This window comes from Micromesistius poutassou (assembly GCF_964030765.1).
Source record: "Micromesistius poutassou genome assembly, chromosome: 8".
In the NCBI taxonomy this organism is placed as follows: domain Eukaryota; kingdom Metazoa; phylum Chordata; class Actinopteri; order Gadiformes; family Gadidae; genus Micromesistius; species Micromesistius poutassou.
The window spans coordinates 8888911-8908786 of NC_140278.1; positions in this window are offsets into that span (position 1 = coordinate 8888911).

The window sequence follows — 19876 nt, forward strand, 5'->3', positions numbered from 1 at the left end:
TCTTCTCGATTACCCCCCCCCCCCCCCCCCCCCACCCCCACCCCCCCCCCCCCCCAACCCGCTCTTCCGCACCCCCACCCAACATGCTGAAGAGGCCATGCTGACAGATCCCGCCATCGCTCGGCTAACACCCTCCTTTTGTCCCCCCCCCTCCCCCCCCCCTGGCTGGTCTAAGACACAGCGTTACCGGAGGCTCTGGCCATGTGTCCTCAGACGCTACAGAAGGCTCAGGCCATGTGACCTGAGACACTAATGAAGGCTCTGGCCATGTGTCCTGAGACACTACTTGAGGCTTGATACTATAGGAGGCTCAGGCCATGTGTCCTGAGACTGTTATGTAGCCTCAGGCTCAGGCCGTGAGTCCTGAGACTACAGGATGCTCAGGCCTTGGATCCTCAGACTACAGGAGGCTCAGGCCGTGTGTCCTGAGACTGTTATGTAGCCTCAGGCTACATAACAGTGTTCCCGGTCGCACTGCCTTGCCCCCGTACAACGCCGGACACAGGCACTGCTGGTCACTCAGGACATATCATTCACGAAGACGTTTTCCTGGGGAAATTTCCAGGGAAATATGTGAGGAATAATAAGCCATGGCTGGGTGCCCGGTTATTGGAACATTTAATAATATTAACTCCAGAGCGGTTTATTCCACTTATGCCACAGTAACCAACAATGATTACATGTTTGCTACTTTCAGTAACTAATTGTAGTTTTTAAATGGTGGATTTGTAGCGCAATGATTCAGAACTGTTAAAAAGGCATAAGGGTCACATTATTTAAAAATACACCCTTGGAACGTTGGAGGTATTTAACGATGCTGTGGTGTAAAGCAGTGGGATATACCCAACGCAGAGGCATAGCAACATCCCGGGTTGGAGAGAACATCACAGATGGACTCTGAGTGGCTGATGGCCGGGAGAAATGGGAGCCAGGCCCTGGTTTCTGTTCTCCATATGACACTCAGCTTTTGTATTCCTCCAAAACGTCTCCGTGTGCTTCATCCATAGGCTCTGCTATTGGAGCAGCCCTATCTGGCTGCAGTATAAACACCAATCTAAGATGTCTCCTAGCCCCCCTCCAGCTATGATATGATATGGCGGGATGCATCCTGCATCCTCTCATTATACTATTTTTCTGTGTGTGTGTGTGTGTGTGTGTGTGTGTTTGAATGTGCATGGGTTTCTTTGTGTACAAGTGTGTTTGTGTGTGTTTCCCCGTGTGTGAATGCTTTCCATGTGAGTGTGTGGGTGTGTGCCGGTGGATGCTCTGTTTTTCTGTGTGTTGTTTAAGTTTAAACAACACACACAAACGCTCCTTATATACCTGTTGGCTATTGCATAGAAGGAACACTCACAGTGTTCCCTCTGGCTTGTGGAAAGAATTTTCATTTTATCCTTAAACTTCATGCAACCATAACTAATGTTATTTTCTTACCAAGAGGATAAAAAAGACTGCATTCTTGAAACTCCCCTGCAAGACTGATTAAGTAAACGAGATTGTTGTGACAGAGCTCTGCTGCATGAAGTCATCCACCCTGATAGTTCCCACACTAGACACTCTCTTGACTGTCTTCTTTCCACTCACACACAAACATACATATATACACACACACACACACACACACACACACACACACACACACACACACACACACACACACACACACACACACACACATACACACACACACACACACACACACACACACACACATATATACACACACACACACACACACACACAAACACACACATATATACACACGCACACACACACACACACACACACACACACACACACACACACACACAAGCAAAATCCACTTTATGTGCACACAGAAGCAAACACAAAATATACGCAGAAGCATGTACAAACACACACACACACACACACACACACACACACATACCCAAAATAAACAACAAGGCAGGCACTGAGCAAGGCTTATACCTATCCCTATCGTAACCTCCCATCACAGCTCAAACACTGACAAAAAAAACATGCACACACAAACACACACAAACACAAACGCACACAGATGGTGACGCTCTGTTTCGTCTACTTTCCGTCCGCAATCAGAGACTTCCACCAAGAGACTGCCGTCATTGTGGTTTTACTGACTGACTCTCTCACACAGACACACACACACACACACACACACACACATACACACACACACACACACACACACACACACACACACACACACACACACACACACACACACAGGAACACACACAGGAACACAGAGGCTCCCTATCTGTCTGTGTCTGGGGGAAGTACATGGAGTGTAGTGTTAGCTCCATACTGGAGGACAGTGTTAGAACCATACTGGAGGACAGTGTTAGAACCATACTGGAGGACAGTGTTAGAACCATACTGGAGGACAGTGTTAGAACCATACTGGAGGACAGTGTTAGAACCATACTGGAGGACAGTGTTAGCTCCATACTGGAGGACAGTGTTAGCTCCATACTGGAGGACAGTGTTAGAACCATACTGGAGGACAGTGTTAGCTCCATACTGGAGGACAGTGTTAGAACCATACTGGAGGACAGTGTTAGAACCATACTCTCTCACTCCTGTTATGAGGGAGCTTGTTGTAGTGGTGTGCCAACAACAGCTAGCAAGAGAGCAAAGCTAGATTCCCTCACGAGGGAGGGAGGGAGGGAGGGAGGGGGGGTGGGGAAGAAAATAAATAAATAAAGATTCCTCAAAGTACAGTTTTGTTTTTTTAAATAAGCGTTTGTTGACTATGACAGTATCCTCCAAGAACACATTCTCTAGTCTCAGTTATCCTTTTTTCTCTCGGCGATGAGAGTGTAATTTTTAGCTTTGATTGTGAGTGTTGTGGAGCTGTGCTCTGCAAGGCTTGATTGTGCTTTCCTCTGGTAATCTACTGGCGCCGGGATGCAGGGGGGGAAGCACCTCGCTGCAGCCTGACTAGCACCTGAGGTAAACACGGATTACCGCTGCCGTCGTACAGCTGACACAGGGATCACTAAGGCAATGCACACACTGTGAATCGGGTGTACCATTATCGCACGTACCACATGCTAAGCTGCTGTAGGTACGATTCCAGAGTTGTAAAGAGAGAGCTGAAAAAAAAGCAGAAGTGAGCAGCCCCTCCCTCTCTGCTCCCCGGCGCCTTTGAGAAGTGTTACATTTGCACTTCATTGATTGACCGGCTATATTGAGTCCCAGAACCAATCATAAGATATTTTGATGGTCAGATATGAGTCGGGAGCAGTCTAAAATCTAGATTTCATCAAACAGAGGCAGTCGCAGTCAACTTGTAAGAGATACTCCACATAGTAATTCACATAGAAATCACACTCACATTACATCATACAGTCACTTTAAACTCACAAGAAAATACAGAAAACAAAGACGGCAGACACACAATGTGTCAGCAAAGAATTAACAAAGTAAACAAACATTGCACATCCTAAGTTGTGACTTTAACCAGCCTTATGTGTCTCCAAGGGCTCTGAGTTCTCTGTTTAAAACCCATGCAGCAGCTCCACTGGAGAAGCGAGCGGATGACTCCACCTCAGCATGCTGATCACATCTCTCCTGGATGAGTCTGCTGTGGCAACGAGGCTGACAGCCAATGTAAATAAGTGAAACTTTGCTCATCAGCTCAGAGCATTCACAGCCAGGAAAAAATTAGATAAAGGAGCACTTCAGCAGCATGTTGAACGTGACAGTAGCCGAGGTTCTGAAGCATCTCGTTATTTCTGTCTTTTTTTTTTTCCATCGCTCGCTCGTTAATATTTCAGTTGCAGTCGCCGACATTATAAGGCGGTGTATTTCGGGGAGTTAAACATTGTTGAATGTTTCATCAATTTTATCTCATAGACAATCCCGCATCCAATGTCATATATGTTGAGCAGCTGGAGCTCCCCAGATCAGGTCCTAAGACACTACCCCAGCTCAGGACCTAAGACACTACCTGTGCACAGGTCCTAAGACACGCTGTTGTATATCCAGTGTGCCAATTAAGGGGGAGCAGGGGGAGCCATAGCTCCCCTAGTGGTGACATGAGCTCCCCAGGAAACATGGTTTGTGAAATTTTGGGGGAGCTCTAAAATATTGATATGATAGCCAAATAAATGCTATTTTGGGCATGGTTATCGCAAATGTGTAAAATAAGTGAAATTAAATAATATTTTGAGTTTATGATTCATGGAAAAACATAATGCTTGTCATTACTGCGCTAGAGCCACCTCGAAGTGTGGGGGCGCTGCCTGCAGCCCCACTACCCACTCACACGAGCTTGTTTAGGTACATGCTTAAAATACACCTGTCACCTACAGGCGCGCGCCTGTAGTGTATGTGGCGTTGCATCTCTCCAGGCAGTGAGTGGGTTGTGTTGTGTTATAGCTGTATTATTAATAATAATGGCATATTGTTAATGGTTAGGCTGACGCTATAGGCTGCTATAGCCCCCCCCACCCCCCCGGAGACAGCCCCCCCCCGCCGGCTCCCCCGGTGGCAGTGGTATAATTCGCACACTGTGTATATCTGTATAAAAATTAAAGAACACTGGAAGCCTCTGTCTGACAATAAATTCCAAAGCATTCAAGGATTCTGCTGCATCTTTAGGGTAAAGCAGAGCCAGAGAGAGAGACAGAGAGTGAGAGTGAGAGTGAGAGTGAGAGAGAGAGAGAGAGAGAGAGAGAGAGAGAGAGAGAGAGAGAGAGAGACAGAGAGAGTGAGAGAGATTACTCATTTGGTTAATGAACTGAATTTCTTCTTAACCGACAGATAAAGACCCCAGGGTTTATAGATATCAATTAATAATTACTTTCCAGACACTTTTTTATTTAATTTCTAAAGATGTGCTTCTCTGGCAGAATAGGTATGTTTGTGGAGCCCTGTGGGCACAACCTAATGAGCAGTGGTAGTAATTAGTCCCTGGGTCTCAGAGCCTGTCAGCTACAGACATATTGACACAAGGAGATGGGAGGGTCTGGGTGACACTATGTAATTAACCCCAGTCGAGGACATTTCAGGCGTGCTGGGCATGTGTCTGTGTTTGTTTGTGTGTGTGCGTGAGAAAGTGTGTGTGTGTGTGTGTGTGTGTGTGTGTGTGTGTGTGTGTGTGTGTGTGTGTGTTTTTCCCAACCCGCAGCGTAGAGCCACTAGTTTCCCGTGAAGCGCACAAACACACGTTCATTACATTTGTTGGCTCTGGGGTTTGTGTGTGAAGAACAGGGCAGGTCATGCACACTGACACACACACACACACATACACACACACACAGTGCGGTTGTTCAGAATACAGTAATATGACGCCTGATGATATAATAATATGTGATATTATATCTAAAACGTGGACACCTTTGGGCAGCTATATTAGCCTTGTGTGTGTGTGTGTGTGTGTGTGTGTGTGTGTGTGTGTGTGTGTGTGTGTGTGTGTGTGTGTGTGTGTGTGTGTGTGTGTGTGTTCTCTGGTTACATGGGAACATTGTTGCGGCGAGGCTCCGTTCCTTTACTGAAAGAGGACATGAAGAAGAACCAATCTCTAGGCTAGATCTAGGGCAAGCCTCCCTCAGAGGAACACAAACATGAAGACAAAGAACACTAAACACACACACACACACGCACACACACACACACACACACACACACACACACACAGCACTGTATATATACTCACACATAATTATCCACTTACACAAATACTATCCACACACCCACACACAGAAAGATCCACATAACACAACTTCATGTTTCACTGGCCACTACATGTCCCTGGGTCCACGTTGAAATATATATCGTTTGCAAAGCAACAGTCAGCTCGTTCGCAATTAGGGTTAGATCCGTATGAAACGTGTCAAATCTTAGATGATCGTCACTATTCATCTGGACGCGAGATGAGAGCAAGAAGCAGAGGCAGCAAAGTAAGAAATGGAGGTGGAGGTATCCTGAAAAAAATGAAAGAATGAGGAGTATGACACAAATGACACAATAAAACAACAGAAGTGATACTATGATACCACTGTTCCTGTTAATCATCCTGACACAGCAATAAACAAACACTCTTGTCAGTGATAATGATAATGATGATGATGATGATGACGGTGATGGTGGTGATGAAGAGCAGGTCGATTCCGACACAAAACACCAAACGTTGTCTGTTTACCGAGAGAAACAGGTTGTTAAGAAAGAGAAAAACATAAAGCAAAAAAACTGTGAAAATGTTTCAACCAAACGTTGGATTAATCCTCCTCTTCACCTGTCCGTCGTTCAGGGGCCTCAGCCGCAACACAGGAGCCCTACGCCCACTGTGTTGGGGAACTGGAACGGAAGGGATGCATGGTTTATCCCTGAGGGACATTCTTCCACACCCTCCAAAAAAGTGAATTTTGGCCAAAGAATTTTCTTACATCGTCACCATGAGCAGACAGACAAATTGGCGACCAAATTATGCATTCCGTCGAAAAGGACTGCGCTGGTATGACAAGTGTGTCAGCCTGTTTCGTGAGGAGTCACTCAGAGGAACTGGTTCGGGCATATGGGAGACAGAGCCCTTGCAGGATAAACACACTGGCTTTGTTGTTGACGGCATTCCCTATCCTGTGGATTCACCATCAATGTGCCTGCCTGCCAAATGTCGATCAATAATTTTTGTAAGAATATGATACATATTTTCCTCCTCAATACTTTTTTTGCTACCGGTAATCTCTGTCATACATTCATCCGGAAAAAAACAACTGACTAACACAAAAGTTCTGTGCAAGCTGAAGTTATGTTCACAAAGCGCACACATTGAAACAGGGTAAGCACTCACAGGTGAGACATTCACGTAACACGCACATGCACGCACGCACACACATAGCGAGATGTCTCAGATAACAGCAGTGGAAGTCACTTATCAACTGCCTGCAGCTGAAGCCCTTATCACAACATCCTGCTCTGGACCCATCTCCGGAGCTGTCACACGCACGCACGCACGCACACACACACACACACACACACACACACACACCGCACACACAACGCACACAGACTCACACACACACACACACACACACACACACACACACACACACACGCGCGCACGCAGACTCACACACACACACACACACACACACGCACACACGCATGCATGCACGCACGCACACACGCGTACACGCACACACGCGTACACGCACACACGCACGCACACACTCACACTCAAAGACACACACATACACACTAAAAGACACACCCAAACACACAGTTTATGTGGTTTTGTTACCGTAGAGTTTGGGGGTCAATTAAATAAGTACTCCCGGCACACACTGTAGGGAAACACAAGGATCCTAAAGGTGTAGTTCTTAATCCCATGCACACCGGCCGCCAGCCTACGCATGCCACACAGTAACACGCTACCCCTGTAACCAAAGAGGGAACAGCTGCTCTCTCTGTTCCTCCTCAGCGAGGGGACAGCAGCAGCGGAGCCCTGCATGCAGATGTCCAACTGGAGGAGCTGTGGGAAAGAGGAGAGCTCACACACACACACACACATAACACACACACAGCAGACCCAGAGAAGAGATGGGGAGAACAAACCAGAGAGAGAGAGAGAGAGAGAGAGAGAGAGAGAGAGAGAGAGAGAGAGAGAGAGAGAGGGAGAGAGACGGGGGGGGGGGGGGGGGGGGGGAGGAAAGGGAGAGGGAGGGGAGAGGGAGAAGGAGAGAGAGAGAGGGGGTACCCCCTTCCATTCTGAATTTGGAAGTTCAAGCTGGATAGGGGAGTGTGTGTTGGGGGTGGGGGGGGGGACAGAGGGCAGGAAGGAAGGGAAGGCAGGAGGGCAGGTGCAGAAACAGGGGGGGGGGAGTATCAGATGACAGGAAGGGGGGAGGGGGAGGAGGAAGAGGGGAGCTTGGCTTCCAGGAGATGGCCTGTCTGATGCTCGTTTATCTTTTTCGGAGCAGATTCTTTTTTTTCATTCTTTCCTTTAGTTTCTTCCTTTTTTTTCCCGACAGACAGACAGACAGACAGACAGACAGACGGCCCCCGCCGAGGAGAAACACAAGCAGCCTTCAGCGCCGGGGCAGGGGCCAGGGCCGGCACCTGTTCCTGGGTGTCTAGGGACGGACGGACGGAAGTAGAGACGCCGGAGGGACAAGCGCAAACCTGCTCCGTGTCTCCTCTCGACCGGGGCCCCGCCGGCGTTTAGCGGCTAATGAAGGGCTAGCAGCCAGAGGGGGCCGAGGTGGTCTGTTCTTATCTGGAACGTTCTGCGCCGTGCTTCCTCTCCAGAGACATTTACGAGTTATTTACTCTGTCTACAAGGGGGATAATGGCCCTGTCACACACACACACACACACACACACACACACACATGCACGCATGCATGCACACACACACACACACACACACTCACACACACAAATACGGACACACAGACACACACATGCACACACATACACACAAACACACACAAAATGTGCTGTGTTAAACCTTGCCCTTCAGTGACCCCCGACCCTGCATTGAATCGTGGCAGTGAAGGCGTTGACCTCCCCTGTATCTCCAGCATGGCCGTAGACAACACACACTGGGAACACTGGTGGAGATGGAGGGAGGAGGGGAACATGATAGGCAATAGCAGGAAGACAAACCAGTGGGACTGGGATCCGTGAAATCGAAACACCACATCTGTGGACGAGTACAACATGTGGTGTTTCACTAAGAGAATGTTATGAAACATAATATACAACATACAACATGAAATACATACAATATGAAACCAACCCATGAAAGACAATGTAACCTTGGAGGGAGAAGCTTATTTTAAACTAGGCCGACCAAATAACCCAGACAAAATATTTTGGCAATTGCTGGAATTCATTGGTCTTATAGAGACTTTATATATGTAAATAACGTAAGACATATACACCACAGATATAGCAGCATTATGATCACACTAGCCTCAGTCTAGTGTGTGCTGCCCCCCCGGTGACCTCATCATTCATCCCCACATGACGCGACGTCAGGGCTGAAAGGAAGCCCCCTTCATCATCTGGATTAGGATGGTTCCAGATGATCTGCTATTCACAGACTGTGACCTCTGACCTTTTCTCACTCACTTAGAATGTTTTGTTTCCGACACTGGTTGAAGACCTTATTATGTTGAGGTTTAGAAATGTAGTTATTGGATTTTTATACATCCTCATACAAATATTGCTTAAAAAATAAATATGGACGCAAATGCATCAGCACACATGCACACACACACACACACACACACACACACACACACACACACACACACACACACACACACACACACACACACATGAGACAGATGTGCAAACACACACAGACACACCACCCTCTTCGCCCTGCGCACATGCGTGCACACACACACACACACACACACACACACACAATTTGTGAGGGATTATCAGCATCAAAGTCAATATAAATGTCAGGCTGGCTATCTTTGGAAATGCCAGCAACCCTTTGCATATGCACACATACACACAACCACACCCCCATACACACACACACACACACACACACACACACACACACACAGACACACACACGAGGTGGGTGATTATTGCTTCTTTGGTGAGAGCTTTTGATCTCCTAACATATTGCAAAGCACTTCAAGGCACGCCCACTTCTGACTGAGCATGGGGGCAAAGATGACATCACACCTGTTTGTTGCTCTCCCCTTGCATCCTGGGGGCCAGACCCAGGGCACTGGCAGTTAGATAAGCTGGATGACATGCAGATAAAGTCCGCGATGGGATGGCTCTCAACATGTGGAGGGTTTGCTATTAAAGGCCTGCTATCAGAACACTTTAGCCAAAGGTCTAGTTAAGAAATAAAGGTTTTGGCCAAAAAACATTTTGTTGATAAATCCCATTGTCTGATCATATGTTATTGTTTTTTTCTGTCCCAAACCATTACAAACTTGAGTATTATTATTATTTTTAAATTAAAATATACTATTTTTAGAGTCACCATGCAGGACCCTCAGCCTCTGGGGCCCGTAGAGACCTACACAAAGAAGATGGAATAAACACAGAATTTGATTATTTAACAGTTAATTAAATGTTAATTATTGTGAATGTAAAAACAAAGTGGGTGTCAGTTTTGGTAGGTCATGTGATTCGTTGACTAAAAAATTCTTAAGTTTGATGTGTCAACGAATATTTGGCGCACAAATAGACCAATGTGAAGTGCGGGTTTAAACAGTCAATAATGTAAGCAAACTATTTGTTGGAGCGCAGCCCAGAGACCGCCGCTCCACAGCCTGGTGCTTGTCCCTGACCCATGGTTTGAGAAACACGGCTCTAGATAGACGCAACGGCTACCAGAGACCATTAGATGGCCTTGGCTAATGGCTGGTTCCAACCAGCACCATCTCAGCGTCAACGCACAGCAGAACTCAACGATGGAAACAAGACCAGCTATGCCTTCTTTTAAGCCAACATAAATATACACAAACAGATTCAAGCATGCACTCACGGATGCACGCCCACAGAAAGCCACACACACACACACACGCACGCACGCATGCACGCACGCACGCACGCACACACACACACACCACAAACTCCCAAAGCTTAAAATCTATCTTATGTTGTTTATTTGAACCACTTGCAGGCCAAGTTTTTAAACCTCAGTTACTTTCCTTACCCTCAAGTCTTAGACTTTACAATTCTGTCTCCCTGATCCATAATTGAATCGAGCAACACAGCAAAAATAAGCCATTCCACATGTTTTATTTCACTCGACACAACTATAAATAAAATGAGCAGAAAAGCTCAGGGGTTGTTTTTTTTTACTTTAAAATACAGGATTGCAGTATGGCTAACCGGGTTTCATATATATATGGTTGTCCTGGCAAAGTCTGGATTTGCTCCGGTGAGCTAGTGAATGTGGAGTCCAACAACAGGGAATAGTTTAAACAGACGGCAGATGTTCTGCGCCCCTTCAGCAGTGAAGGGTGAAAAATTAACAAGGCTGTTGTTGTTTTTTTCTCCCGGCACGCTACTACAACTTTTATTTAACTTTCACTCCTTTACTCAACGTCTCCCACGGTCTGATTTAGGAATGTTTAAACATAATAATACAATGATTTCAGATGAATGTCCACTTCACCCATGCTGAGATTAGTTTACTGGATCAAAAACAACATGGCCACCTCTCTCTCTCTCTCTCTCTCTCCTCTTGCACCATTCTAAACCACAGGGGGAAATCAGAACACTTCAGTGAAACCGATACCACATCCCCTTTGGATGGAGTTAAACTGTCTCTGAGAGAGAATGAGGCCCGCAGATAAGCCATGATGAATAGGAGCATCGACCCAAAGTTATCCACCAGATGCATACATACCTTTACAAATGTATAATTCACCGCTTAATGTGTCGCATAGTTGAGAACGCACACCAAAAAGTTAAAAGAATGATATTTCTACGTATATAAGGAGGACATAACGTACAAGTCTGAAAAAGTAACCGATGGAAAATGGCTTTCAAGCGAAGCTTTAAGTACGTCATAGACGCATAGTGAATAATGGATGACTGGACCGAAAAAGAAGAAACATAAATGGTTTACAAAATTATGGAACAGAAAGTGAAAAGTAACAGAGTGTGCAGATTACGGAGCCTCCCTTTGTGCCATAGAGTCATAAATCTGGGACGGGGAACCTGATAGCTCAACACTACTCTGTAAGTCCGGACGCTGCTCCTCCTACATAACACTGAGTCTCGCAGAGCCCTGGCAGCCCCCCGTGTCTGACAGGCTGTCATTAGTCACATGACAAACACTTGGTTAGTACAACTAGACAGCGGCCCACAGGCAGTGGTGGAAAAAACTTTTTGTGTCTCCAATATATATTTTGGATAAAGGCTTGTCTGACAATCCCTGAGCAATGGGCAACCAAAACGAAACAAAACAAACAAAAATAACCCAATGTCAGTGGGTGTAAGTTTAGACATTGCTAGGGCTTGTTGGAAATAACTGAGAATGATAGAGAGAGAGAGGGAGGGAGAGAGAGAGAGAGAGAGAGAGAGAGAGAGAGAGCGAGAGAGAGAGAGAGCGCGACGGCCTGTACTGCTAATGCTAACAACTTATTTTTTTCAAAACAAGAAGCAGCTGATCAGGGTGCTCGGAGGTTAATACATTTGTTAAAGAAAGAAAGAGAGGGAGCGAGATTGAAAGAGAGATAAATAAGGAATGAGACAGAAAGACAGAGAGAGAGAGAGAGAGAGAGAGAGAGAGAGAGAGAGAGAGAGAGAGAGGGAGAGAGGGAGGAGGAGGAAGAGGAGGAGGAGGAGGAGGAGGGATTGTCATTGTGGCTTCCTTGGTAGCCCCTGCAAAAGAAAACAAAGGCTGCTAGGCATTCAGCTGGTCTTCGGAACCTAGAAGTGTGTGTGTGTGTGTGTTCGTGTGAGTTTATGAGGGTGGAAGACTGAGGTGGATGGAGCGTATGCTCGTCTGCAGATAACGCTCATGAATATAAATGTGCGGGCTGCTAGTGGCTCACTATGACCAGTGAAGTTGAGCACTGAGAGAAAGTGTTGTGTTAGCGAGAAGTAAGTCTTTTGTTGTGGCTTTAGTAGCACAAGCTAATTACTGCTTTTAAAACACGCTATTCACGTGCCGGCTTCTCTTCTTGCCCGGTAATCAATAATAATTATAATAATAATATAATTTTCAGTTCTAACCCAAAATGACCCCAGATGTCCAACAATACACCCAACCCTGGAAGAGTTAAGGGCAGACGTCTTAGTAAGTGAAAATATTTAGCCAACATATTCCCACGATTGGAGCCTTCCAAAGCAAGCAACAGGCTGTTCATTTGCACGGTGTACAGGTGACCTATTCATAGAGCGAAAGAGATAGAGAGAGAGAGAGAGAGAGAGAGAGAGAGAGAGAGTTAGAGACGGCAAAAGCGAAAGCAAGAGAGCCAGAGAGACTGGAAACCCAGATGAATCCGTGATGATCTGTGTTAAAAATAAATTATTATGTTATATTATATTTAATAGGTTACATGAACAAGCACTCGCATTTTTTTGTGCAGATGGATAATGAGGAGACAATGCTGGTGGGGGGTGATCCAGTTTTTCTCCGCTACACACCACAACCCCACACACAGCCTGTTCTAGATCCAGTTAATTGGGCGCCGGTTAGAGGACAGATGAAGAGGCGAGGCGCGCTGCCAGTTGCTTCACCGAGGCCTCCCGACGTGTGAAGGAGAGCAGAGGTAAATAAACATCACTTCCTGTCATTGTGTCGCCAGGCCTCCAGGGCCCATCTTGGCAGGGTTGCACACACATACACACACACACACACACACAGGGTTGCACACACACACACACACACACACACACACACACACACACACAGGGTTGCACACACACACACACACACACACACACACACACACACACACACACGCATGCTTGCACGCACACACGCACACACACACACACACACACACACACACACACACACACACACACACACACACACACACACACAGACACACACACACACAGACAGACACGCACACCACATCATAGCACACCACATTCACACAAACAGTGGGTAGTGTTAGTATACATAGCAGTCTGGACGGGGACCTGGCTGTAATACAGGATGCTTGGGTATAAACAGGGATCACATGAAACCAAACAGGAAAATATAACCCGTCGCTCTGCTTACTAGAGTAAGGTTGCTTTAATTGCTGTTGAAGGCCATCCGGGAATCCTGCCTGGAATCGCCCTTCCACCAGCAGGGTACTTCACCCTCTAGAGAATCCAATTTATTCTTTCTTAAGATCCTGCTTGCCTTCTTTGTGTGTATGAAGATATACCCTTTGTGAGGTGATAAGTCAATAACTATTGGAAATATTCAGCATAGATGTCACACGTCAAACAAACTGGTACCAAATGGGAAATAAATTAATAGTTTTCAGTGGGGCACAAAAGTCTAATAGTAGTAATAGCCATAATAGTGGTTGGGATTCAGAACATTTACATGATTGCCTCCATATCTCTGTTTTGACTCGCATGGACAAAACCGGTACACAACTGGGTGGACATCCACACATGACAGATGGATCGGAGGCTCAAAAACAGACCCTTCCTGTTGCTGACATTTGGTAGGACGAAGCAAACTAGTGATTCGTATGGATAAATCCTGACTACTAAACGACTGGAGGCTCTGAGTCGTCTTTTAAAAGTTGTTTTTTTTTCAATTACAAAATGGAAATAGTGTGTAAATAAAAGCCTGCTCATGCAATGTTACATGAGTTATCTGGACTGCCCAGAGGTAGCGGTACCCCATGTCTGTCCAAGCCTCCTGTGAGGAGGAACAGGAAACTCAATGGCCGCCTTCTGAGAGGTGGTCACATTTCTGGGACACCGCTAATAAAGTCTGGTGCCGGCTGGGTAATTCCCCCGCCCTTCCCTCTTCCCTCTCCTCTTTCTCTCTCTCTCTCCAAATCTGTCTCCCTCCTCTTCTCCCTTCTCCATGTCTTACTTTAGAACGGTCGACAAAGAAAGGATTTGTCTGCGTTCCAAAACAATGTATCCGTTTTCAAATCAAGTAGCATCGTACCACTTATGTGTGTAACAATTTGAGAACACAGCACCGCTGTGAAAGCCACACTCCAAAATAAAAGTATAGTATTTTACTCTGGGGATGCACATATCATCTCCCCCACCACACCACCCCCCTCACACACCCAGAGACGGGATTTAAACATTCCCCCAGGCCAAACACTCCATCTCTCTCCTTTCCAAGCTTTTCATATTTTTTTCATGCTGGCTCAGAATGAGCCCAAAAATACAGACATTGAGAAAGATAAGGTGGTTTCCGAACGAGGCTGGTGCGAGCTCCACTTCCCCCACAGGCGGTTGGAGCCGGGGCGACGGAAGAAACGCTGACCGCCTCTGACATGGAATCTGAACGTTGCGTGCATTCACAGGCAAGGCGCCAGGCGCAAGGCCAGCCGCCCAGCGGCCCCGCCCATCTGCACCCCTACGCTGGCCTTGCTTTCAAAACCAGTGAGCAAAACGCTTTCCACAGATTTGGTTTGTGGACCACGGAGCAAAAGAGGGGGCGGAATGGTGGGAATCGAACCCACGGTTGCTTCAAGATCCTAAGTGATAGAGGGGAGGGGGGGGGGGGGCGGGGAATGACTCCATCCCTCATCCCCCTCACTACCAACATGGTTTCTATTACTCCCCCCCAAAAAAAAAATCCTTACTCCACCCCTTTCGAGGACCGACACACACGCACGCACGCACGCACGCACACACACACACACACACACACACACACACACACACACACACACACACACACACACACACACACACACACACACACACACAAGCTTGGCACGTGGTGCATGGAGGTTCGGAGGAACCAAACCTCACAGGAGCGGGGCCGAGCCGCCCCCCCTGGCCCCGCTCCGCGCCACGGCACCGCTAATGAGGAGCAGTGTCAACCACAAACAAAGTTTACACCAAACAACAGCGCCGGAGCCCCGGGTCGCTGCCGTAGCTGTCGTCAGCGCCGCAGGTAGCGACGGGGAGCTCCAGCGATGCGTAACTCCTGTCGCGCTTATTGTTGGCATACACGTTAACCCCCCCCAACCCCCCCCCCCCCCCAACCCCCCCCCCCCCCCCTCTCTCTCCTCCTCCCGCCGCCCCGTTCCTCCAGCACTATAAATACATTTAATAAATCTCATGCTGGGAAGGTCAGGAAGCCAGAGAGAGAGAGAGAGAGAGAGAGAGAGAGAGAGAGAGAGAGAACGAGAAACAGAGAAAGTACATTTATATCTGTCTTTAAGAAGGTTGTCTCATATCTGGCTGTAGGTGAGTCTTGATACTAATAAATCTAGTGTATTAGCATTACAATTGTTTAGACTAACTTTAACTCTGTGCTGCTGTGTGGTTTTTGCTGTGTTGTGGTTTTTGCAGTGTTGTGGGTGTTGTTGTTAGTAAGAGGTCGTTCAAGCTAGTTTCAGTCACCAGGTGACTACAAAAGGCCTGATTGCTGGGCGGAGCTATGTCTGCCTGAGCTCCCTTGTGTATTTAAAGGCTAGTTATATTAGCATCTATTAGTCTCTGCGGTCTTATAGAGCAGAGTTGCGGGCAGCTGAGAGGAAATGGAAGAGATCAGACTGTCCTGATGATCTATCTCACTATCTTCACCTTCTCTCAGATTTCACCTCCACTGTGTCAACAGCCAAATCAACTCTCTACCGGTCTAAAATCAACTCCTCCACCTCCAACCCAAGGAAACTATTTTACATGTTCTCTTCCCTCCTCACCCCTCCCTCCCCTCCGCCTCCTTCCTCCCTCACTGCTGACGACTTTGTCACCTACTTTACCCAGAAGGTGAAGGACATCAGCTCCACTTTTACCCCTGCCACCACCCTCCCTCCACCCACCATCCTCCCTCCACCCATCCCCACCTCTGCTTTTACCCACTTCATCCTCTCACCTCCGAAGAAGTCAATAGAATAGTTAACTACAACCACGCCACCACCTGCCCTCTTGACCCTATCCCTTCCTCTCTCCTCCAGACCATCTCGGTCGACCTCCTGCCATTTCTCACCGCCCTCATCAATTCCTCCCTTACTTCAGGCATTATTCCGGCGTCTTTAAAGCCTCTCCTCAAAAAACCAACCCTTGACACCACCGAGATCCACGAGGTTCACATTCAACCTGTCGAATCCCACCTATCAGGTCAAATGGAATGGCTCTGTCCAAACCTTGCACACTTGACACTGGTGTCCCTCAAGGCTCTGTACTGGGGCCCCTTCTGTTCTCCCTCTATACCAGATCTCTAGGCTCTGTAATTACATCACACGGTTTTTCATATCACTGCTATGCCGACGACACCCAGCTATTCCTCTCATTCCCCTCCTCTGACAAAGCCCTGATTGCAACGCGCATATCTGAATGTCTGGCAGACGTCAGCACTTGGACGACCGCCCATTACCTGAGGCTTAACCTCAACAAGACTGAGCTCCTCCTAATACCGGGGAGAGATTGCCCTCACTTGGACTTACTGGTCACTGTCGAGAACATTACTGTATCTCCATCTCCAACTGCCAGAAACCTTGGTGTGGTACTAGACAACCAGCTATGTTGCACTGCCAACATCACCGCAGTGGCCCGATCCTGCATATTTGCACTTTACAACATCCGCAGGATACGGCCCTTCCTCACAAGGGAAGCAGCTCAGCTTCTAGTCCAAGCACTGGTCATCTCCCGCCTGGACTACTGCAACTCGCTCCTAGCTGGACTCCCAGTCTCTGCTATTAAACCTTTGCAGCGTATCCAGAACGTGGCAGTACGCCTCGTGTTCAACCTACCTAAATTCTCCCACGTGAATCCCCTCTTCCGCCACCTCCACTGGCTCCCTGTAGTAGCCCGCATCAGATTCAAGATGATGGTACTGGCATACAAGGCAGTCGATGGAACTGCCCCTGCCTACCTCCAAGCCTTGGTCAAACCACACACCCCAGCTTGATCCCTCCGCTCAACTACCTCAGCTGGACGTCTGGTACCGCCATCACTAAGAGCAACCAAAGGTCGATCAGCTAAATCACAACTCTTCTCTATCTTGGGACCACAGTGGTGTAACGAGCTCCCTGCTGATGTCAGGACCGCAGAATCGCTCACCAGCTTCCGCAAACGACTCAAAACCCACCTGTTCAGAGTTCACCTAGACTCTACATAGCCATTCAGTCCCTTATTTGTCTGTTTCACTATTGTTTGCTGTACGTCCTGGCACTTGATGAATGCACTTAATGCAGGCTGTATTCATTCACTGTACTTAATTGTGTAGCATGTACTTAATTGTGTTGTGTATCCATGTTGTGTAGCATGTACTTAGTTGTGTAGCATCTGCAGTAGCTAGCTATCACTGCTGTATACAGGGAATGGGGTTTGCCTGGCGATTGTTAGTACTTGCACTTGGTTCTATGAACGTCTTTACTGTACCAACGGCGATATATTGTTTCACTTCTTATGACAAATGTACTTATTGTAAGTCGCTTTGGATAAAAGCGTCTGCTAAATGCCCTAAATGTAAATGTAAGAGAGACAGAGAGCGATAGAGTGAGAGATTTTGTGTGAGAATGAGAGATAGTGAGAGAAAGAGAGAGAGATACATAGACAAAGAGAGATAGACAGAGAGAAAGAGACAGAGAAAGAGAGAGATGGAGTGAGGGAGCGATAGATGGAGAGATTGAGAATAAGGGAAAGATAGTGAGATAAAGAGTGAGAGAGAGTTGGTGTGAGAGTGAGAGAGATGGAGAGGGTGAGAGAGAAAGAAAGTGAGAGATTGAGGGAGAGACAGAAAGAGAGAGAGATACTGTCTTGGCTGTGGAAAAGAGAACCGACCGCTGGCCTCTCTGCTCCTCTTCTCGTGGATCTCGTCTCTGATTCTCCTCAAAAACAAGGGGTCAGGAACAGGCGGCTTTCATTAGGAACATTTCATGCCTGCATAGTTTCTTTCAGCACAGCCTTGAAACACGGAGAGGACGGCTGCACGGATAATTGAATTTGAACTGTTTTTCTTCCTCTCTTGAACTTTTCCTTCAAGATCTCTTGGCCTCGGGAGCGTGCGGTGAGGCTGGCTCTAGCCAGGGGTATAGCGATGTGTCTGTTCACGTCAACATAAACAACAACAACCAGGAACCTGGGGTCTTCACGTGTTAAACCCCCTGAGAAAGTCCATGATAATGTGTTACCATGTGAGTCATTAAGTGATGTTGTTGTATCCCCATGGATGTAGGAGTGTGTGTTTTAAGGTTCCTTCGTCTGGCATGGAAAACAAAAGCCACAGAGGGGAGAGAGCAGCAGCAGCCTGTCTCACTGGGAGCGGGTCGAATGGGAATAACAACAGGCTCTTGGAGAAATCACTTTTGGTCTAAATGGCGGCATGATGGTGTGGCAGTAGACTGGCTGCTTACCCTGGTCCCAGATGTTCATTTGTTACCAGTCACTGTTATGCTATTTCCCAGTATAGGGTTAGGTTTAGGTTTGTTGTGAATGTTTTATGCCTGTGTGTTTTACTGAGGAGCTAGTGGGGGCAGGGCATTTATGACCTACTGGTTAGCTCTCATACCAAAGGCAACGTCGACCTGTGAGTGCGTCGTCCTTGAGCAAGAGGCCCAAATTCCTAACTGCTTGTTCATAACGTGTCTGGAAATAAAATGAAAAGCTTTGGATAGCAATAAGGTTAAATGTCTAAATAGCATTAAAGACTATGTTTGCACTGTGTGTGTATGATGGGATAGGACTACACATTTATTTGAGGGGAGGATTTGGATAGTGGGGTTTGGATAATATTTAATATGAAAATGTATCACATAAGCTGTGCTGAATGCATTTAACAGCATGATTGCAATAATCATCTTGGTATGTTGATGAGCGCTCCTCCATGCAGTAATGGAAAATCTTTTTTTTAAATTGTGGATGTGGCTTTGAGGTTTCATTTAGAGCGTTCTAGAAGCCAAAGGAGAGGAGTTGATAGAGTGGGGGGGGGGAGAGAGAGAGAGAGAGACAGAGAGAGAGAGAGAGAGAGAGAGAGAGAGATGGGGAGAGTGAGAGAGAAAAAGAGAAAGACAGAGAGAGAGAGAGAGGGGGGGGAGAGGGAGAGTGAGAGAGCAAGAGAGAGGGGGAGGGCAGGAGAAGATAGGGTAGAAGGGAGGGAGAGATAGAGAGAGATAGACAGAGAGAGAGAGAGAGAGAGAGAGAGAGAGAGAGAGACACATAGAACTAAGGGTAGTGTAGTGTATTAACATGGGGTTGGAAGCTGCCACAGAGCATGAGATAACATCGCTCCTTCTTTCCCTCTTCTGATTGGTTGTAGTTCGCTTGGCACAGCAAA